At 47.4% G+C, this 23,562-nt stretch overlaps 1 protein-coding gene across 6 annotated transcripts in view; it reads left to right on the top strand.

Annotated features, from left to right (window-relative positions):
- The window catches only part of map7d1a (MAP7 domain containing 1a), a 163,856-nt gene that overhangs the window by 47,995 nt on the left and 92,299 nt on the right, over positions 1–23,562 (top strand). The gene's annotated exons all lie outside the window — the stretch shown is intronic.

Here is a 23,562-nt window from a genome sequence, read left to right as displayed (position 1 = left end):
TCGCTTCGTCCCTCCTCGCCTCTCGCCGGCCCCGCTTCGTCCCTCCTCGCCTCTCGCCGGCCCCGCTTCGTCCCTCCTCGCCTCTCGCCGGCCCCGCTTCGTCCCTCCTCGCCTCTCGCGGCCCCGCTCGTCCCTCCTCGCCTCTCGCCGGCCCCCGCTTCGTCCCTCCTCGCCTCTCGCCGGCCCCGCTTCGTCCCTCCTCGCCTCTCGCCGGCCCCGCTTCGTCCCTCCTCGCCTCTCGCCGGCCCCGCTTCGTCCCTCCTCGCCTCTCCCCGGCCCCGCTTCGTCCCTCCTCGCCTCTCCCCGGCCCCGCTTCGTCCCTCCTCGCCTCTCCCCGGCCCCGCTTCGTCCCTCCTCGCCCTCTCCCCGGCCCCGCTTCGTCCTCCTCGCCTCTCCCCGGCCCCGCTTCGTCCCTCCTCGCCTCCTCCCCGGCCTCGCTTCGTCCCTCCTCGCCTCTCCCCGGCCCCGCTTCGTCCCTCCTCGCCTCTCCCCGGCCCCGCTTCGTCCCTCTTCGCCTCTCCCCGGCCCCTGTCCATGTTACTCTCAGGGAAATGTGGACCACAGACCCATTGTTACTTGAGGATGAGTGAGTGGCGGTCATTTGCATCACCCTAGTTTTATTGGAGTTATGCACACACTGAACAGAGGTTTTAATTCAATGATTATAGCTAGAAGTGAGTGAAAGTCAGCGACACATTATGTGATGTACTGCTTTTCTGAATCAGCCGCCAAATAATCTGGTCAGAGTTGTTTGTAGAATTCACAGCATGAATTGGTCTAATTTATCCCTGTTGACTAAATTGTCTACTTCTGCAAGTCCCATCAGATCCCCTTCAACCTATCTGCATGCTGTCTAAATGTCCTTTTAACATTGCTATTGTTCCTGCCTCTGCCATTTCCTTTCAGCTTGTTCAACATATCTACTACCACCCTCTACGATGCTCAAAGTTGCCGCTTGGGTCCTATTTAAATATTTCCCCTCTCACCCTCTTCTAGACTCCCCGTTCCTTGGAAAAAAGTCAACGTCTTACTTACGCCTGTTATTTGTATTATTTTGTATACCCCTACAAGATTCCTTCTAGACTCAGGAAAAAAAAGTCTTAGCCTAGCAAGTCTCCCCTTCAAACCAGGCATGCCAGTCCTGGAAGCATTCTTGTGAATACTTTGTGCGACCTTTCAATGTAATGACATCATTCCTCATACTGAATACTGGGTGATTAGAATAGCTTGCAGTACGATCTCATCAATGTCTTGTAACATGATGTCCTTGCTCATGAATTCAGTGCCCTGATGATGAAGGCAAACACACCAATTGCCTTCCTTCCTACCCTGTCTACCTGGGCAGTATGGTTAGCATCATGCTGAGGGTTTGAATCCACCTCTGTCTGTCTGATTGTTCTCCCTGTGTCTACATGGATTTCATCTGGGGTCTCTGGTTTCCTCCCACCGTTCAAAACTTGCAGTCAGTGGTCGGTGAAATGGGGTATTTGGGGCAGCATTGACTTGGGCTGGAAAGGCCTGTTACTGTACTGTATGTCTTAATTTAACCATTTTCATGGAACTATATCTTGTAAAAAGGTCTGGACCCTAACTGTACATTTCTTGCTGAGTCTTTCCAGCCTTTGTTTTTTGATCTCTGATCATGTGGCCTGATCAACCAATTAGTGATTTTGAATTACAACTGTAATGTTGGAAACCCTGGAAGCTGACCTGTACAAGACAAACCAGCATAATCATCGCGGATCTCCCGACAGGTTGGGTTGAAGGATAGAAACGAGCCAGTGCAGAAATACCTGCACTGGAGTTTTGCAAGGGATTGTATTGGGTGGGGCAAGAAGGTTGTGGATTGAAGGTTGGCCCTGTCAACAGTGCAGCACTCCCAGGGGTACAACCTTTTGATACAGTTTATTATCTTGAGGTGCTTCTGTTCTAATCAAAGTCTCTAATCTAGCCCCTCTCCACAGCCTTTGACCACTCCATGCTCCACCCACATCTCTCTTACCCCATTCCCCAATTGCTTCTCTTTTAACTATGTCCACTGCCAGTCTCTCTTTAGCCCTCCAGGCTTGTATCAGCAAACTGTTCCTTGGCAGCATTATTGAAACCAGATGTCTGTCTCCACATTAGCTCCATCTCACTGCTGCCTCTCTCTTCCCTTCCTATGACTTGCACGAGCTCAGATATTTCTTCTGCTAAATAAGCAGCAAAGAATGGGAATAAGTGGGCCGTTCTTAGTTTGAGATGCTGGCACTAGTCAGGATTAATGCGTTGGCCCCACCTTTTGATGGTCTCCTGTACCAATTTTGATAATGACACGAGAGGTGCAAGTCTGAGGCTAGAAGATGATGGAGAAGAGGCTTTCAAGAGGACATTGACAAATTGAGCAAGTGGAATGGAACATAACAGATGAAATGTCAGGGAGGTGCCTCAAAACAGAAAATTGGAGCACATGTTCATTGGTGAGAGATGAAGGCACTGCTCATTTTTTAAGGGGCCTTGGTGTGTCGATGCACCAATTGTTGAGGACCAACATGCATGCAAAGCAAGTGAATAAAGGCCAGTTCATAACTTGGCTTTCATTTATTCATGCAGGAGTAAAGATGTCTTATTACAATTGTATGGGCCTTGAAACCATATCTCGTGTGCTGCTTATTGTTTAGATCTCTTTACACAAGAAGAGATGTACTTAGCACAGAGCAGTGGTTCTCAACCTTTTTCTTTCCACTCACATCCCACTTTAAGTAATGAAAGTGCTCCACCACTATTTAAGCGACGGTGAACCTGAGTCACTGGCGCTGTAATAGTGTTGTACTAACTGCTCCACTATCTGTGCCACTCCTTCCATCTCGGGGCCATTTTCTTGCCCAGTCTCCATATTCCTGGATTCCCTCAATTTCCCAAGATCCGTTGATCTCGCTTAAGATCCGTGCATAAAATCGATGAGTGATACATCAGAACCCCCTATGAGAAAGAATCCAGAGGCTCACCACCCTCTCAATGAAGATCTAGCTCCCCATTTTAGTCCTAAATAGCTTTCCCTCATTTCTGAAACTCAGGCAGGGGAAACATCTTCCTTACGCAGAGCCTGTGCTGTCGGTGCTCTGTGATGAGTAAGGGATTACTTAAGGGAAGGTTGAGAATCACTGCTCTATACTCAATTGTTTCTGAAATATTTGGCTTGAGAAAAATTGTCCTTGGCCCATTTCCTTTGGAGTTCTGAAACCATGCACATAACAAGTCAATGAGGATGATTAAAACAGTGGTTTTCAAACTTTTTCTTTCCACCCACATCCCCTTACTAATCACAGATGGCACAGGGATTGCTGAAGGTAGGATGTGAGTGGAAAGAAAAAGATTGAGAACCACTGGCCCTAGAGGGAATGATGAGGATTCGCTGGTTAAGTTCCAGGGAAGAAGAGATTGCTGAATGAGGAGAGTCTGTGTAGAATGGGATTGTAGAGTTTTGGAGAATGAAAGGAAACCTCACTGAAAAATTCAAGTTCTTAAGGGGTTTCAACAGGCTCTGCGTAAGGAAGATGTTTCCCCTGCCTGAGTTTCAGAAATGGGGGAAAACTGTTTAGGACTAAAATGGGTAGATTAGATCTTCATTGAGAGGGTGGTGAGCCTCTGGATTCTTTCTCGTAGGGCTCTGGGGGTCTCACTCATTGATTTAATGCATCACAGAGATCAATGGATCTTGGGAAATTGAGGGAATCCAGGAATGTGGAGACTGGGCAAGAAAATGGCCCTGAGATGAAAGGAGTGGCACAGATAGTGGAGCAGTTAGTACAACACTATTACAGCGCCAGTGACCCAGGTTCAACATCGCTTAAATAGTGGTGGAGCATTTGAAACACCGTGATGCACAAAAACAAATCCATAATCGGTAGAATTTTGGAAGAGCATCTTCTATCTCTGAAGCCACCTCTTTTAAAACCCTGGAAGGTGGATTCAAGATTCCTTTATTGTCATGTAATGGGTATACAAAGATTGTTAAGTTTTACCTGCTGTAAAGGCAGGCAAAAAAAAGCACCACTAGCCCAGCACCACCACCACAGTAAGAGAAAGAGAAGCAAAAGATAGTCCCTTCGGAGTCATCGAGTGTCTGTGGATTTGCTCTCTGTGCTCCCTCGGCCTCTGCAGTGATCTTGGGTGCCTGTGATTTATCAGCTTTCAAGCTCACCAGTTCCTTGTTCTTGCACAACCTTTGATTCTCTAATGTATAAAGCAGGTAAAGGGTCCATTATTGTCACATAAATACTTCATTTAGTATGTAACATACACAAAATTCTTTAACCTTGTTGACTGTAAGGGAGACAAGAGTTGCCACATTGACCATCGCCCCTCACAGAAACCTACAGCACCTGGTCTCCCCTCCAAGTACTGACCAGTCCTTTGCCTGCTTAGCTTGTGAGATTAGATGATCCCCGACATATTCAGGCTATTAAGTTTTGAAAGTGTTCCATGCATGGCAATTCGTCTGCCTTTTTAAAAATTTCCCATTATAAATCCTCCTGTCTGTAAGGAACCACACATCGCTATTGTGTTTCCCTTTATTTATCTATATATAAATGTTCTTGTTGTCCATTTTTCTCTTTCTCGCAGCTTGTTCTCATATTCCATCTTGTCTTTCCATATCAATATTTTACATCTTCTTCACTGAGTTTACAGAATGTCTTGATACATTAAAAAATGCTGTTCAACGATATTTATACCATTGATGAATAATTCACAGAGAAGCAGTCTGGAGTTTCTCCTGGAGTTGGAACCATGTGATAGAGAAGTTGAGGGCTCACAGTGATTAACCCATGTAGAAAATGTCCTATATAAAGTTCTGCGTGTGGAAACCATTGTTGGTTTCGTGGTTGATCTGGTTAAGTGCTCCGTGTGATGTTAGTTCGGTTGTTAACGTGAGTGAGGTGATTCCCAGTGGATCTTTAGGTGAGCTTCAGGACAGTATGTGGTCTTGTCGGTGAATTGGATGGATCTTAAGTGTGATAAGTTTAATATTTTTAAAGCATTATTGCTAATAACATGCCCAGCAAACAAAATCTTGGCTCCTATGTCTCCAACAGCCCCTTGGCTTTCTGCTCACTGGTCTGCACTAGCTTTAGTTCCTCAGCCTTGTATTCACGTCCCTCCACGGTCTCCAATTTTCCGCTGCAGTGGAATGGCCATTTATGGATCTTGTGTTTCCTCCGCCCACATGAACGCTCGTGTGCTTCGTCGTCCCCAAGCTAAACTCCACGTTTCCTCCCTACCTCTTTGCTCCTTTTCAATCTCCAACTTTGAGTTGTTGGTCACCTGGACGAACGTCTCCTTGGTTTTAACTGTGATCTGATAAGTTCACGTGAAGAAGCAAGTTGTTATTGATGAGGAATTTGTAAGCAAAGGAGATGAATCTTCTGGGTTAACAAATCTTTGTACAATGAAAATGCAGAAGTTCTGTACCACACATTAACCATTTAATGCCATTGATCCAATTAAATGAAATGGGGCAATGTAAATCGCTATGAAGAAAGTGCTATCTTGCAACAGTCCAAATAATGCAGTGTGACTAAATTTGCTTCATCCTGCTCATGGTGACATACAGAGAAGGCACATCACCCAGAGACTGGTTCTTCTCCTTTTCCAGCCACTGGTTACAGTGAAAGTAACAGCAGCATCTTCTGATGAATCAGTGAAACAAAATGATGCCTTTTTTTTGTGTGTGTGTGTGTGGTGTTGTCCCGTGTCCACGTGTGGTGTTGTCCCGTGTCCAGGTGTGGTGTTGTCCCGTGTCCAGGTGTGGTGTTGTCCCGTGTCAATGTATGCAGAGGTACACGGCAGAGTGCACTTAGAACAAGTTCAGGGTGCTAAAGTTGATGATTTGGAAGAGTGTGGAATACTTCTTGTATTGACTTCCCGCCCCCCCCCCCCCCACTTCATCCCTTCACTTCCTTTTCTTTCTCTGCACACCTGATTAGTGTCCTGCATTTACCTGCTCTTCTCTCCCTTGTTTTCCTTCCTTCCTTCCCCTCTCTGTTTCTCTTTCCTCATTCCTCTTTCTGTATCCTGTTGCAATAAGTTGAGCAGTAAGTGAGACAACAAGATAATTAGATCAGTCTTTTTGAGGAGGACAGGATGTGAGCTTTGTGCCCAGTACACTCTGAGCTTCCTGGTAAGTTGAAGCTCGCGTCCTGCCGGCCTGTGGAATATGATTCAGCTTTCCCACAATTGACAGAGAGAGTAGAAGTGAACTGTTGTGTTATCAATGCTGTGTGAACATGCTGAAAGAGAGAGAGAGAGTGAGCAAGGATAGAATGAGATGCAGTGTACATGGAAGAACCAGCATAAAAATAAGGTGGGATGTGTGTGAGGGAGTGAGGGGAGGTGAGGGGAGGGGTAGTGGGGGAGAGGGGAGGGTGGTGGGGTGAGAGGAGAGGGATGGTGGGGGACAGAGGGGGGAAGGGTGATGGGGCAGAGGAGGAGTGCTGGGGGAGAGGGAAAGGGAGGTGGGGGAGAGGGGAAGGGAGGTGGGGGAGAGGGGAAGGGAGGTGGGGGAGAGGGGAAGGGAGGTGGGGGAGAGGGGAAGGGAGGTGGGGGAGAGGGAAGGGAGGTGGGGGAGAGGGGAAGGGAGGTGGGGGAGAGGGGAAGGGAGGTGGGGGAGAGGGGAAGGGAGGTGGGGGAGAGGGGAAGGGAGGTGGGGGAGAGGGGAAGGGAGGTGGGGGAGAGGGGAGGTGGGGGAGAGGGGAAGGGAGGTGGGGGAGAGGGGAGGTGGGGGAGAGGGGAGGTGGGGGGGAGGGGAGCGGTGTGCTGGGGAGGGGAGCGGTGTGCTGGGGAGGGGAGCGGTGTGCTGGGGAGGGGAGCGGTGTGCTGGGGAGGGGAGCGGTGTGCTGGGGAGGGGAGCGGTGTGCTGGGGAGGGGAGCGGTGTGCTGGGGAGGGGAGCGGTGTGCTGGGGAGGGGAGCGGTGTGCTGGGGAGGGGAGCGGTGTGCTGGGGAGAGAGTCGGGGATTGGGGGTGGAGGGGGGATGGGGAAAGAGGGAGAGGGAAGGGGAGAGAGGGAGGGAGGGGGATGGGGTGGAGAGAGGGAGGGGGATGGGGGGAGCTATCGGAGTGTGTGGCATTGTTAGCTTATTCTTACACGGCTGCATTGCTGACACCCACCGACTCTGCAGGATAATTTGCACCAAGTTACTTTGCCATTCCTATTCTTTCTTTGTACTGGGATTAATCTCAATGATTCACTGACAGGGAAATATGTGTAGTTCATGACTGGTGTTGCTCAATGTGAGGTTTCATGGAATATTATTGCTCCTATGGGAATTCTCTCTTTAATTTTATGAATGGTGAACATGTATTCCCTAACGCAGAGCACTGCAGGCAAAAGCAGCACTGTTAACAGATTAAGGTAAAGAAGAAAATCTGCAGATGCTGGGGTTTAGTGCAATGCACAAAAGTGGTGGAGAGATGTAGTAGGTCTCTCTGTATATGTAAATAACAGGCGGTCAACACCTACAGGAGTGGCAAAAAATGAGGCGGACTCTTGATTGAGAAGGTGGGTGTGAATGAAGGGTTAGGGTGACTGAGATGATCACTTTAATACAGGTAGGAGGGCAGAAGTAAAAGAAACTGAGAAGTGATATGGGGAGAGGGCAGTGTGCAAAAAATGATACTCTCTGCTCAGAGTGGAAAGGGGTGGGGAGCTGGATAAAAGCAGATATAGGGATGAGGGAAAGCGAGAGATCATGAGAGACGATTAACAGAAATTGGAGAAGTTCATTGATGCTGTCTGGTTGGAGACTGCCAAGATGGAATATAAGGTGTTGTTCCTCCAATTTATGAGCGGCCTCAGCCTGGCAGTACTAGGCCATGGATAGACATGTCACTACGGCAATGGGGCGTGGAGTTGAAGTGGTTGGATATTGGGAGGATCTTGCTGTTGCAGTGGTCAGAGTGAAGGTTAACAGGTTATCTCCTTGAGAATGGCAGTACTATACAGAACATGGAGGTTTCAGTGGTCTTTGCCTTTAAGAGTTCTTTGAAAGATCACTGTGCTCCACCCAGTACCTTCCAATACCCCTGTAAAACTTTGTATTTTATGTCTGAAGTTTTATTGGATATGCTTTCCTACCCCCTTGTTTTATCAAGACTGTACATGTTTTATATGCCTACAGCATGGACAGTAACTTTATTTATAAAGCACCGTGGCATCTTAAGTGGGCTAATACATTTGTCACAGCACGGTTGTAGAGCTGCGATCTAACATCCCTGGTGATCTGGGTTCAGTTCTGAGCTCCAGAACTGACGGCGTGGAGTTTGCACATTATTCCAGTTTCCTCCCACATACCGAAGATTGTGTGGGTGGCTTGTTTATTTGCTTTTGCAGATTGTCACAACTGTGCGGCAGAGTCAAGGACAACTTGATGGAAATGTGGGGGGAAATTAAATAGGAATGCAGTCATTGAGGATCGGGAAAAAAAATTGTTCCACGTTTGTTTCTCATCTGGACATTTGGGTAAAATTTAGATGGATTTCTTGAACTGAGAAAGCATTTAGTGAGCTTTAGTTTTAAAAAGTTCTACTGATAGAAGTGATGGCTTCCCAGAGGGCCAATGAGCAGAACAAAACGCCTCTGTGGTAAGGTGTATGGCATCAGGGGAGTTGGGGTTTGCACCACTCTTTGTATCAAGGCTGTAACTAAATCCTTGAGATAAACGATTAATTTCTCTATTTCTCCCCGCCTCTTCCACCCCTGTTTTTGCTTGTACCTGACATGACATGACAAAGGGCCCAGGCCCAAAACATTAGTTGCCTTTCACTTCCTATGGATGCTGCATGGTCTGCTGAGTTCTTCAGCACCTTTTGTGTATTGCACTCAACCCCAGCATATACAGATTTTCTTGTTTAAGATAAATGATTAAATCTTTTTTTTAATTGCACTTTTTAAACTAAGCAGGAAGGTTGGTCAAGGTTTTGTATTATGTGGAAGTATCTGTGACCTCATTGGCTGAATTTGGGTTGACCGGTATCAAGACTGTGATCCTTCCCCACAACACCCAAGCCTCAGTGCATCCTCTTGCAGCCTTCCCTCACAGACATCTCGGTATGCTGGAAAACCAAAAGGTTTTAGGCAGACCAAAGAGCATCTTTCACTGAGCTGATGATCTTGCAGATATCTCGATATCTGTCCCTGCTTGAGTCTCCAGGAACAGCCCTTAAATCAGATAATCCTCTGTCACGCTGCTGCTGGGGATGAACCGTTACAAGGACTCTTGCATCCTTCTCCACACACTCAGCAAATCCATGGTCTACAAAGAGATGGGTGACTGTCTCTACGCGACTGCAGACATTTCACATTCGAATGATAGGATGTTTTGCTCCATTGGAAGAGCCAAATGCAATTTATCTTGGCTGTGAGGACCCAGAGCCCTCTCTAAACCCCTCTGCCTCCCCTTTAAGATGAAGCTTCAACTAATGTTTGACAAGTCTTTGCCCTATCATCATTTTTGGCTTGGTTGTCAGATAATAGCCTTGTGTTGTTTTGTTCTGTGCTATTGGAAATAGTTGTTGGTGTTGAATGCTGGAAGATGTTGGTAAACCACTTCCAAAATTGGGCCAAAGCCAATGAGTGTGAATGGGAGCTTTGTTTTAGGTGTTGTCTGCACACAAAACACGAGTATGATTGGCATGTTTAGTTTAGGTGAATGGTCGTAATCTAACCAGTTTACTTCCTGTAACCTTCACTTTTCTGTGGATGTCCTCTTTAGTAAGAGGACATTTTGTCCAGTGATAAAACAAGGTTCTGAAAATACTCAGCAGGTTGGGAAGCATCCATGGAGCGATGAACAGACGTGGTGGGTTTCTGATTTAGAAATCTTTATCTGACCTGATGAGTCTGTTATTCCTGTATCCTTCATGACGCTTCTCAACTTACTGAGTATTAATAACATTTTCTACTTTTATCTTGGATTTCTAGCATCTGCAGTTTTTCTTTGCTTCTCATTATAGTGGTAAGTACCCACAGGTCTAAGTGTCAGCAGGTTCCATTCTCCCCGGCCTCTGAGAAAGAATGCAACTTCAGAAGTGCTGAGATATCAGGTGTGGCCTTAGGCTGTGATTGGTCACTGACTGAAGCCTGCAATCTCCTTAACTCCCCAGATCAATATGTTTTAAATATAATGTGGCTTTCAGAAGATTGTTATTGTGAATCGATTCGGGCTTGGAGCCCGGCACAACAGTTGTGGGTCCCCAGATCTCTCCTCAAAGTTTATGGGCCCCCTTCCCTGTGAAGCTGTCATTCTCAATGGGGACTTCTTTCCAACCCGACAATAATATTCCTTCCCCCACCTCTCACCGGGAGACACAGCTCATTTGAGGGAGTCCATGGATTGAAATCTTAAAATATTTTTTAAGTTGTCAGCTGGAGAGAAGTCCCCATTAAGAATGGGTGATCCACAATATGCACATATTTCTCCAAGTGGCAGTCAGTGGAATAAAAAGTTTCCATTGTTGTCACATAATACTACATTTAGAATGTAATGTACATGAAATTTTTAAACTTTTGTCTACTGTAAGGAAGACAGAGGAAGTCACTACTTTGTCAAACACCCATCACAGAAATGAGGCCCCAGTGAGGAATGAGCTTGTGACCCTTGGTTTACAAGGCCAGTGTTCTAACCACCGAGCTCTTAGCTGCTTTCAGGTACATTCTCCGCCAAGAATGTGCCTGCAGAAGTGGATGCATAGCTTTGGAATTGTTGTTCAGGTGGTAGTCCTGAAAGCGCTGCACTGTCCACCTGAAAGGGACAACTGCACGGGAGGTGCCTTGGAGTGCACTCCGGCTCCTGTCCACTGACGTGATGACAATTGAAGTGCGATGAAGGAGAAGCAGAAGGAACACAGGATTATGGCGGACCTGGAGCAGGCAAGAGAAATACTGATGATGGTTTCAGCCTTTCTCTGTTCAGAACGAGGTTCCCTTCCTGCACACTATGTTTCCAAATTTGTGCCAAGTGTCTCGGGCTGACGACGTCACTGCGACATCATCAGCCCGCCCCTTAGCAGCCGCTTTCAGGTGCCTATGGGGACTTTGGTGCTCCGGCGATTATCCCTCCTGGAGGAGGGTTAGAGAGTGTGTGTCTACCCCGAGAGCTGCATAGGGGTAGAATATGTGGCTTTACATCGGGGTATTCTGGCCACCTGAAATAGCCTCTTGGAACCTCTAAAAGAAGGAAAAGAAAGATCGGTGGTGGTTACTAATTACGCAGGTACTCAAATTGCCTTCTTTTACCAACAAGCTCCTTAGGAGTGAGATACTTGTGACCAATTTTGAGGATATGGAAGGGGTGAAAACAGTTTGGAAGCCTTGAAATCAAACCCTGAGCTCTGAGCTTCCCCTCCCCCATTTCCAGGCAGGATTGCAGCTGCCGAGGTCTTGGGTGGTAAGCAGAACAGTTGAAGGTCAGTGACTGTGACAGCTGATGGACTTGAAAAGATGGAACAATTGTGATAACGTGAGCAAATCTCGTTGGAGCCAGGCAGGTGATGGTTGGTCCCAGCTCCCTCCCTTCTGTGTGGTGTTCGTTCATTCATTTGAGTAGCAGAATGCAGCTTTGGGTTTGTGAATGACGTCTGGAGTCAGCACTGAGAGCTGTGCAACATGTGGCTGGGTACAAGGACGGAACATAGGGCATTACAGCATAGTACAGGCCCTTCAGCCCACGATGTTGTGCTGACCTACGTAAACTCTCTCCACATCAATCTCCTGTAATCATTCCCTACCTCACACCCTTAACGCTCTCATTTTCTTGCCTCCATGTGCATATTTAAGAGCCTTTTGAATGTCCCTATTATATCAACCTCCGCCACCACCCCCACTAATACATTCCAGGCACCCACCACTCTCTGATTTAAACGATATTTCACTTACCTCTGACATCTTCCCAAACCTTCTTCCACTCACCTTAAACTGACGTCCACTCGTGTTCGATACTGTTGCCCTGGGAAAAAGGTCCCCCATAATCTTCTAGCTGAAGTTACCTTTTAACCTTCATCTCTCAGTATAATACAGGATAAATGTGCATTTGGGAGCTTGGTTGATGAATAGTACTTGATTACACAGTTTCCATTTTAAAACAGTGGGCTATTACACTGTGGTAGAAAATCTGGGGTGTTAGATGCTTGAGGATTGGTGCTGAATATCACAGTTCTGTCATGAGTAATGAGTTTATTGTCATGTACATAAGTTCAATGTTCAAATGCACCAAAATTCGGACTTGTTCCATCCAAACAGGTTTGAAAGACACACCAGCTGCCAAAGTATACATTAAATTACCACGATATGCCAAGACTGAAAAAGAGAGAATAAATATAAAGGGATTGAGACAGTAAATAAATGTTTACAGTTGTAGTTAATGCAGCAAACACTGACTGATATCTATAATTTTTGCTTGGTGGTCCCAGAATAGTTCAACCTTGGGGTAGTAATGGGATGTTCAAGAGCCTGATAGGTGTTGGATAAAAACCGCTCTTGAACCTAGAGTTAATGGACTTAAGGCTTCTGTACCTTCTCCCTGAAGATAACAGTGAGGAGGTTATGACAAGGGTGACGGGGCTCCTTTATAATGTTGCCTACCTTCTTGAGGTCACTGAGTATCTCAGTTCAGTCACTGTATAATGACACTGAAGGCTACTGTCCATCACACGAATGCAAGAGCAGATGTTCAAGGACCATTATTGCCTCTCTCGGATGTAGAGTGAGAGGGTAGTGATCTGCAAGTACATCACTATTGATGATGTCACTGGAGAGCAGTGTGGGAAGTAGGTGATTAGGTACTTGGCCTTACATTATTGAGGTATGAGCACTAGAATTTAGTAGAGAAAGATGTTGGGTGTGCACTGTACATCTCAAGGATGCTGCAGTGGAAGTTCCAGTAGGCTGGACGGTTCAGGCGAGTTCAGGAATATGCAGCTGCTGGGTTAATTTGTGTAGTCTAATGATGTAGTATTCTAATTTTTATTATCTTATTTTTTATTATTTCTTTAAATGTAATTTTTATTTTATTCATGTCATAAAATTTTAAATAAAGTTTTAAAAAAAAAGGAATATGCAGCTGGCTTGAGGTTCTGGAAGAAAGAGGGCTGTCATAGCACATGGTGCAGGAGCGTGCAGGGCTGCCACCGCCTTTGAGGGGAGTCGAGTGGGTGCAGAACCATGGCAATATCTCTCTAGTTCGCGATTCTGGAGGGTGGGTACGGGGTTCTGGAATGTGGTTATTAATGTGGGCCCATCACTGAATTTCATTAATGTGTGGTACTTGGCTACTGGTCTCGCAACGTATCACCAGGAATTCAGTGCTGAGGTGAAGCCTCTCTCATGATGTGGTGTTGAGTTGAACTTGTTTGTCAGTGGTTTAGAGCACTTGAGCAATGTGTGGTTGTACTGGCTGGAGTACAGAGCTGGAGGTTTGAGTGTTACTGGGTTACGGTGGAGAAAATACACACTTACTGTGTGTGTTTATGGATGCAGGTCTGGCATCCTATTCCCGGTTGTAGTGCTGCAAGTTAGAGGTGTGTAATTGTCCAACATCAAGGAGCAGGATTGGAAGATAATGACCTGCTACTGAATATTATTGGCATGTGGGTCAGGAGGTTGTCTGTCTATCTTTAATTATTGATCCATGTACATCACTGAGGTGTTGGAAGAACTTCTCTTTCCTTTCTAGATTATGTTTCTCTGGGTGCCAATGTGGAAGCCACAAGTTTGTTACTTCATACTGTATTCTTGAATATGGCTCAGAGGATGCATTTCCATTGCTGTATGTTACCAGGTGAAGATACTTGAAGCGGTTAAACCACAATCCAATAGAGGGTTTTGAGGGACTGAATGGTCTAATGTTACTTCTGTGTTTTGTGGTTTTGAAAGAACTCCACTTCCCTTTCGAGCTTGTATGTTTCCATGGGATTCCATTCTCGACCATGCAGACTGCCACATACCTGCACTCAGATGTGGTATGGGCACCACAAATTTATGAATGGATAGACCAAAGCTGCAATGCAGGGGGTACAAGTTTCTACTGTATATAACTGAGGTAGGGGTTTTGACTATTGTCCCATTACAGTACAGAATGGCACATGATAAAATTATTAGAGAGAAATTGGGTGAAATAATAGCATCTCAGAATAGCTCATCTTGACTTTGAATATGAATTTGTGAGAGTACGTGCTGCTCATTTGGGTTTGATGTTTTCCTAATGTATGTGCTTGTTAACAGTCTCTTATTATAGCTGCCTGTAAGGCATGTGAAGATATAACTCCACACCAGTGACTATTATAACCTTCCTGTCCCACGCAATCATCTGCCATTTCAAACACCAAGAGATACCGATGACAGGGAGTGTATTGCAGGTGAATTAACTTTACACTGCCTCTTGTGATCTGTGACGTTCCTACAACAACCTCTCCCACATTCCCAGCCCATCATCAGGTGCACCTCTGTATTCAAATACTCAGCAAACAATGCTGGAGGCAGAATTAATTGACATTGCAAAGTGGTGCAAACTTGCTTACCTCAGATGTGTGTAGGACAGAACTTCAGACAGCAAATGGGTGAGATGATGAGATGGAACCAGCGCCCAGTGGGATGCAGCTTTTGCTGTGTTGCTGCGGTTGTTTAACCAGTCTGTTCTGCCTTGCCTCTTGTTCAGCTGCAATCTCGTCTGTGCTGTTTCATTGCCCATGTCTTACAGTCCTTCTTCAGATGGTCATGATAAGCCCACATTGATTTTAAGAGAAACTGTTATCCTTCACAAGCCTGGAGTTTATCGTTCGTCACTGTGGATTTTGTCTCTGCCAGAAACCTGCAGATGCAATAGCTGGTCTGGCCTCGCCAGACTGTACCTCCTGCTTGAGGAATACTGATGGATGCAACCATTCAGCCTCACTGGAAACTGATATTGATAGGTGTGGGTCTGAATTTTCTCTTGCTCGGATTCTCGGCCCATATGCTGTCTGAAATCCTTCAGTGTTGCCACACCTGAACTGGTCTCGTGGCTGACCATTGAATGTGAAAGGACCAGTCCACAATAACAGTGTGCCACTGAAGCATGTAGGCAGATGTACTGCAACAGCTCACTCAGCTCAACAACACTCACCTTGTCTACAGCCTTTCTCACCCAGAGACGTGAGGGGCCTAATACTGGGAACTCGTGACCACCTCCCCCATATGCAGGAATGTTGGTTGGGAAGGAGGCCATGTTTTTCAATTACCTCGAACAAATCTATCAGTTTTTAAATAGGAGGGATCTTTGCAACAGCGTGGTAGTTTTGAGGCCATGAATTCTTGTGATGCAATGTTTTATATTCCAGTTGTAAATCTGATTTGTATTCCAGAGTTGTCCTTCTGGGATTTGAACTCTGGCCCCTAGGTTGTTGGCAATATCTGCCGTGCTACCACTGCACAAGTGTACAGTCAGGACCCAGCATAGCTGCAGCATAATGTAATTTTTAAATTTGTAGATAGGGGCACCGGTAACAGGACCTTTCAGCCCACGAACCAGCACTACGCAAATGCATACCAGCTAACCATCAGACCCCGCACATCTTGGGTCACTGGGAGAACGTACAAACTCCTTTCAGGCAGTGGAGGATTTGAACCTGGGCCACTGGCTCTGTAATAGCGCGGTACTAAACAATGCTGGCTTGTGACTTCTTTCTATTGTACACCTGACTGCCAGATTACAAGGCAAGCCTTCCTGACAACCCTTTTATTTTCTGTACCAGCCCAGAATAGTTCAGAAACCTCTTCCATGGATCCTCAAGCCTAAACTTCACGGCCCTGACCCCTTCACCATTTAGAAATTGAGCAGGCAAAGAACTGTTGGAGGAACTCAGCAGGTCAGACAGCGTCCATGGGTAGAAATAGACTCCTAAACTAGGGAGAACATGGAGCATTAAGCACTGTAGAGGCCCACGTGATGTTGTGCCAACCTATATTAACCTATATGAATCTTCCCTCCCTCCGTGGATGCTGTCTGCCCCTACTGAGTGCCCTCAGCAATTCTTTCTTCACTCAATATTCCAGCATCTGCAGCTTTTGAGTTGCACCATTTGGAAATTGTTTTGTTCTGATGTTTTTAAAATCCATATTAAATGGTTTTTCACTTTCTCAAGATATTGGGGTCACTCTGTAATTTTAGGATTGACATCAGCCATTCTCAAGGGGACCCATGTCACATTCAAGGGGGCAACAGACCGAAATCATTAAATATTTCTTGTTTTTTTTAATGTAGTCGGTAGGAGAGAAGCCAGGAAGAAACCAACTAAATTTGACTGCTTCTCGGGACGGGAGCCCGTAAACTTTGAGCAGAGACTGAAGGGGGGCCATAGTCAAAAAAAAAGGTTGAGAATGGCTGCTTGAGATTTAGATGCATTTGAGATGGCTCAGAGGAATGAGTAGTGTTAACAGAGCTTTCATGTTATAGGTCATACGCATTGGTCCAACTTGCCCACACCAACCAAAATGTCCCACCTGCCTGTCTTTGGCCTTTATCTCTCTTTGCACCCATGCAATGGGACCTGCCTCAAACATCTACTCTGGCAGCCCATTTCAAACACCCAACCCCTTATTGTGCACAAAAAGGTTCAGGTTCCTGTTCAATCTCACCCCCTATAAACCTATGTCACTGGTAATGAATTCCCCCACTCTGGTCAGAAGACTCTGCATTCACCTCCTGTTTTTGTAGACACCTCTATGAGATCAGCCTCATCCTTCAGTGCTCCAAGAGGGCCAGGTCAAGCCTGCTCAACCTCTTTTCTATCTCTCAATTAGTTGGTGTTGGAAAAACTCCTCTCTGCTCTGTGGAAGTTTGAACCATTCCTTTCTCACCTGTCATCATGTACATGAAATCTAGTGGCGTGTGGGACTTCAGATTCTTTCAAGGCTGACAAGAAGCAGCATGTCTGATTGGGTGAACAACTGTGCAGGGATGCATGACCTGACGTGAATTTATTATTCCTTGGAAACAGGGCGGGTCTGTATCATTCCAGTTGTCTGAGCCAGTTACCAGACCCGGGAGCAATAGGGCAGTGCTGGGTGCCACCCATTTAAACTGGGTGTGGCAGAGTCTCTGAAAATACAATCTGTGTGGGTTTTATTTTTGAATTGCATGGCGTTATAAAACACGGAGCCTTCAGTCCGTGCTGCAGAGTTTTAAACTGTGCGGCCCAAAAGTTGCATTTATATTACTCTTTCTCTGGTCTTGAGCTATCAAAATCCTGAAATGCACAGAGACTGTGAATGCTGGAATATGAAGCCAAACACCATCTGCTGGGGGATTGAAAGGGTCGAGTGGCATCTGTAGGAGAAAAAGAATGAAGGTGTTTCGAGCTGGAACCTTTCACCAAAACTGTCACGTCTAGCTTTGTCTTTATCAAGACTGTCTCAATGGAGGGTTCTGAAACAAAATGTTGGCTGCCCTTCTCCACCCACTGAGACCCCCCGACAGATTATGGTTTGCTTTTGAAATGCAGTTGCTTTGTAATGAAGGAATTGTAGTGGCATCTTGCACTGATAAGATCCCACAAATAGCAGTGCTTCAGTGGTCATGGCTAAAGGATGTCGGTCAGGAAATGTCCCATGTTGCCATGGGATCTTGGCACATTGACAAACAGAAGGGCCTTGGTTAAAAATTTTCAGCCAGAAGATAGCTTCTCCAGCTGTCCAGTGCACTCTTTGTTCCACACCAACCTAAATTTGTTGTATGGGTCTCTCAAAGTGGCTGTGCATGGCGTCCAAGTTTATGTCATTCAGTTCCACTTAGAATAGAGAGGGAAAGTTTAGTTTTGTTAGACGGATTCTCTTCATGAGGAGTTGTAGGTGGCTGGATTACGCTGCGGCTGGCAGTGAAGGAAGCTGATGCAATGTGGAAGAGACTTTTCGGAGTGGGGGGGGGGTTATAGAGGGACAATGACCGTGAGTTGGCTGATGGGGTTAGTTTAGGTTGGCATCGTGGTCACTGGCGAGCTGAAGGCCCTGTTTCTATGCTTTACTGTTCCATTTTCTGTGTAAAAGCCATTTGTGCTCCTCTCCATTGCTTACGGGTGTTCCTGAGCTGCCCAATGAATGCACAGAAACTGGTCTGGGAGGACCAGCCAAATTGGCTGAGTGCTCTGCATTCTCTTGCATTTTTTTGTTGATCCTTTGACTGGCAGCAGACTGGTGGAGAACATATGTTTGACTTCATAAGGGTTGGTCCTAGGCTGTTGTGAGCTGAAGACGAGTGGTTAAAAACTGCTTGTGAGTGAGCAAAGGGGTTTGAATAGTTAAGTTTGGTAATTGTCGATGCAACTTTATCTCTTGGATGGAACTAGGAGCAGAGTATTGTAGGGGCAATGTTGGGTCTAATGTCCTGTAGAAAACAAAATGTGCTGGGATGATGAAGAGATGCCAATACACAGCTGATGGCAAACAGCTTGAATAGATTCCCTGGAATAAAGGAAACCGTCCTGTGTCTGATGGTGATCAGTGATTTGTCTGTTTGGACAGTCAAACTTCCAGGATATTTTCTGCAGCTCTCACAATTAAGTTCAAGTTTATTATCATCTGTGTATACAACCACATTTCTGCAGACCACAGTGCACACACACAATACACAGAACCCAGTAACAACATAATTTATAATAAATATATATTACTATTTTGGAATGATTCACTCAGTTTCTGTTCATCGATTTCACAGCCTTTGGGAAGGAACTATTTCCCAGCCTGGCAGTCCTGAAATTCTCTTCCCGGTATTTCTCTTCAATAGAGGAAAGGGAGACCCCAGTTTTGTTTGGATGATCCTCTGTATTGAATTCTGGTCCAGTGCTTTGCAGCTACCGTCCCACACAGTAATGCAGCCGGACAGGACCCTCTCCATTCTGCTTCTGTAAAATGTGGTCAGACAGGAGCCGGTCGCCTTGGCCTCCTCAACCTCCTTAGGAAGTGTAGGAGGTGCTGCACCTTCCTGACTAACGGTGAAGTGTTTCAGGTCCAAGATTGTTGTCTCTTACGTGCACACCAGGGAATGTTGTACTCTCCACTTGACAGAACTGAAGGCATTAGACCATGGCCTTGCAAATTGGAAGGACAGCACCTAATATTATGTCTGGCCTCTCTCCAACAGTCAGCATTACCATTGACTTCTCCAGTTTCTGTTACATCCCTCCCAGAGTTTCTCTCTTTCCTTTCCTCCAGCTCCCCACCCCTTTCATCTCCCTCTCTGTTTAGAGTAGCCCTCTCCCCATCACCTCTCAGCTTTTTTGTCTTCTGTCTTCCCATCTATATCCATTACCCTCTTACCTGTTGCCCTGTACACATCTTCTTGTTCCTTCCTCCTCTCCCCCTCCCGCCCCTTCCTCCTCTCCCCCTCCCGCCCCTTCCTCCTCTGCCCCTTCCTCCTCTCCCCCTCCCGCCCCTTCCTCCTCTCCCCCCTCCCGCCCCTTCCTCCTCTCCCCCCTCCCGCCCCTTCCTCCTCTCCCCCCTCCCGCCCCTTCCTCCTCTCCCCCCTCCCGCCCCTTCCTCCTCTCCCCCCTCCCGCCCCTTCCTCCTCTCCCCCCTCCCGCCCCTTCCTCCTCTCCCCCCTCCCGCCCCTTCCTCCTCTCCCCCCTCCCGCCCCTTCCTCCTCTCCCCCCTCCCGCCCCTTCCTCCTCTCCCCCCTCCCGCCCCTTCCTCCTCTCCCCCCTCCCGCCCCTTCCTCCTCTCCCCCCTCCCGCCCCTTCCTCCTCTCCCCCCTCCCGGCCCTTCCTCCTCTCCCCCCTCCCGGCCCTTCCTCCTCTCCCCCTCCCGGCCCTTCCTCCTCTCCCCCTCCCGCCCCTTCCTCCTCTCCCCCCTTCCGCCCCTTCCTCCTCTCCCCCCTTCCGCCCCTTCCTCCTCTCCCCCCTCCTGCCCCTTCCTCCTCTCCCCCCCTCCCGCCCCTTCCTCCTCTCCCCCCTCCCGCCCCTTCCTCCTCCCGCCCCTCCCGCCCCTTCCTCCCCCCCTCCCCCCCTCCCGCCCCTTCCTCCTCTCCCCCCTCCCGCCCCTTCCACCTCCCCCCCCCCTCCCGCCCCTTCCACCTCTCCCCCCCCTCCCGCCCCTTCCTCCTCTCCCCCCTCCCGCCCCTTCCTCCTCTCCCCCCTCCCGCCCCTTCCTCCTCTCCCCCCTCCCGCCCCTCCTCTCCCCCCTCCCGCCCCTTCCTCCCCTCCCCTTCCTCCCCTCCCCCACGCCCCTTCTTCCCCTGCCCCATTAGTATTGCCCAGTGCTCCTTGCAGTAAGGGAAAGAGAAGCAAGTGAGAGTGCCTTCAGTCATTGAGAGTCCGTGGATTCACCTCCAGAACTCTTGCTACTGGACAAAAGCCTGTTCTATCCATTGGCAACCTGAGGTCCAGATCCAAACCTCCGTTACGATCAGGAAGCCTTCAGCACCCAAGGCACTTCGGGGGCCCTTCTTGCCCTCAGCACCCTCTCGAATCCCGGTTCTGATACCTGGTTCCCACAATTCAATCTCCAGCAGCCCACAGCTTGTGTGGGTCCTTTGACCACAAGTCACCAACCACCCGCAGCCTGTGTGCGTCTTCTAGCTGCTGAGCCCCTCGCTGGTCACTGACCAGTTTTTGCCCGTTTCCCGAGTGAGCTGCCTTGCCCTCACTTCCTGCTTTGTTTTGTTTCTGCTTGTTTTTGTCTCTGGGTGGGTTGTCTCTGTAAGGAAGCCCAATGCCCCAGTTAGCTTGCTGCAGGACTTGTGACAGGCTAGTTTTCCCAGTGAACTAGCCAGTGTTCCTCACCCAGTCAGCTTCACTGACGTGACAAGGATCTTCAGGGTATGGTCGTTTACAGATTGGGTAGTTACGCTGAACAGGTGTGATAGCGTTTTAAATTAACTTCTTCTCCACGGATTCTACCACATCATAAGATGTTGTCTAACTACAAATCAGGGCAACCGGAAGGTGAGATGCTTGCTCTCAGTGCTTTCCCCCAACAATTGATCTCAGGGAATTTGGGTCCAGGATGGCATCGAAGGAGATGTTTAGACATCAGTGTTTAGACAGCACAGGGCTTCTGTTCCTGACCTGTTCCATCTCTTGCATAGTTATTGCTGATAGACAGAAATTTGTTGGATGAGTGTTGGAAATGAATGCGGAAAAGGGATTAGACATATTCATCTTTCTCTCTCTTCCCCCCTCTCCTTTCCTTCCATGTAAACCAAATCCTCATCCATCACAGTGACTCTGCTTCCAGCAAAAATCTAAGAGCAACGGAAACCTACATCAAAGCTGATGAAGTCTGCTGTGATTGTAAATGGGTTATTGGCTTGGGTTAGCAGTCTTGTCCTTGAGTTGCAAAATGCAAGCTTTGCAGTGTGATACTGTTTGCACATGTGTATGAGAGAGAGAGAGAGAGAGAGAGAGAGAGAGAGAGAGAGAGAGAGAGAGAGAGAGAGAGAGAGAGAGCGAGAGAGCGAGAGAGAGAGAGAGCCCCTTTCACACCACCAAGTGGGTTGAACCGGCTAATTTAGTGGGTCCGTAGCAGGTAATCTGGCAGTGTGAAAGGTCCCAGCTGGGCAGGGGGAGTAAAAATAAATGGAGCTCTGACTCTTGGTGATGGGGTGGGGGGGGGGGGTGGGGTGCAGTTATATTTCACAATGTGGCTGGCAGGACTCTCAGCGCATACCTGAGCTTTAAATTGTCTCAGGATTATTAATAATGACTACCAGCCCCCCCACATCTCCATCGGGCACACAAAACTCAAAACGGTCAACCAGTTTACCTATCTCGGCTGCACCATTTCATCAGATGCAAGGATCGACAATGAGATAGACAACAGACTCGCCAAGGCAAATAGCGCCTTTGGAAGACTACACAAAAGAGTCTGGAAAAACAACCAACTGAAAAACCTCACAAAGATAAGCATATACAGAGCCGTTGTCATACCCACACTCCTGTTCGGCTCCGAATCATGGGTCCTCTACCGGCATCACCTACGGCTCCTAGAACGCTTCCACCAGCGTTGTCTCCGCTCCATCCTCAACATCCATTGGAGCGCTTTCATCCCTAACGTCAAAGTACTCGAGATGGCAGAGGTCGACAGCATCGTGTCCACGCTGCTGAAGATCCAGCTGCGCTGGGTGGGTCACGTCTCCAGAATGGAGGACCATCGCCTTCCCAAGATCGTGTTATATGGCGAGCTCTCCACTGGCCACCGTGACAGAGGTGCACCAAAGAAAAGGTACAAGGACTGCCTAAAGAAATCTCTTGGTGCCTGCCACATTGACCACCGCCAGTGGGCTGATATCGCCTCAAACCGTGCATCTTGGCGCCTCACAATTTGGCGGGCAGCAACCTCCTTTGAAGAAGACCGCAGAGCCCACCTCACTGACAAAAAAAGGAGGAAAAACCCAACACCCAACCCCAACCCACCAATTTTCCCCTGCAGCTGCTGCAACTGTGTCTGCCTGTCCCGCATCGGACTTGTCAGCCACAAACGAGCCTGCAGCTGACGTGGACTTTTACCCCCTCCATAAATCTTCGTCCGCGAAGCCAAGCCAAAGTTAAAAAAGAAAGTTAAAAGAACACTGAAGGCCACTGCGGTAGATTTCTCCACGGTCTTTTATACATTGAGTGCATATCACTGGCCTGAGAGTTCATAATGCATCTCTGGTGACATCCCCACTGGAGGTGGGACCCCCCCCCCCCTGCTGAATTAGATCCAAGAGATCCAGATGAACCAAGTAAATCATGGTTAAATGTGAATGGCTTACAGGTACTGCATGCTTGGTAAATTTACCTGCTTCTTAGGGGGGTTGGTGGTGTGAAATGGGCTTCAGAGAGAGATGTGATTTAAAATCAGTTTTGGATGTACATGTTTTATATTCTATATTTTAATACTATTAATTTAAATACCAACTGAAGTGGTTGGCTCCCTTTTCTAATTCTTACTACCATTTATGCTTAAAACCACATGTTCCACTGACACCTCATGTTGTGGATGAAGCAACTGGACCAGGTTAAGAAGAGAATAGCTAGACCAGTAGGTCTCAACCTTTTTTTCCACTCACATCCCACTTTTAAGTATTCCCTATGCCATTGGTGCTCTGTGATTAGGAAGGGATTGCTTAAGGTGGTAATATGGGTGGAAAGAAAAGGTTTGAAAACCCCTGTTTTAATCGTCCCTCATTGACTCATTATGTGCATGGTTTCAGAACTCCAAAGGAAATGGGCCAATGACAATTTTTCTCCAGCAAAATATTTCAGTCACAATTGGGTCTAGAGCAGTGATTCTCAACCTTCCCTTCCCTCTTACACTCCACCTTAAGTCATCCCTTACTAATCACAGAGCACCGATGGCCTAGGGATTACTTAAAGTGGGATGTGAGTGGAAAGAAAGTGATTGAGAACCACTGAACTGGAAGTAGGTCAGGCCATTCAGCTCCTCAAGCCTGCTCTCCCATCCGGTGTGATGTTGGCTGATCTTTGCCTCAACATCACTTTCCTAAATGATGATACTTTCTCTCATTCCTTTACTCTCCAGAAATCTTTTGAATGCAGTGATCAGTTTCACATCTCTC

Source organism: Narcine bancroftii, chromosome 8, assembly GCF_036971445.1.
Source record: "Narcine bancroftii isolate sNarBan1 chromosome 8, sNarBan1.hap1, whole genome shotgun sequence".
In the NCBI taxonomy this organism is placed as follows: domain Eukaryota; kingdom Metazoa; phylum Chordata; class Chondrichthyes; order Torpediniformes; family Narcinidae; genus Narcine; species Narcine bancroftii.
The sequence above is the reverse complement of the archived record's forward strand: the minus strand, read 5'-3'. Positions and strand labels throughout refer to the sequence as shown.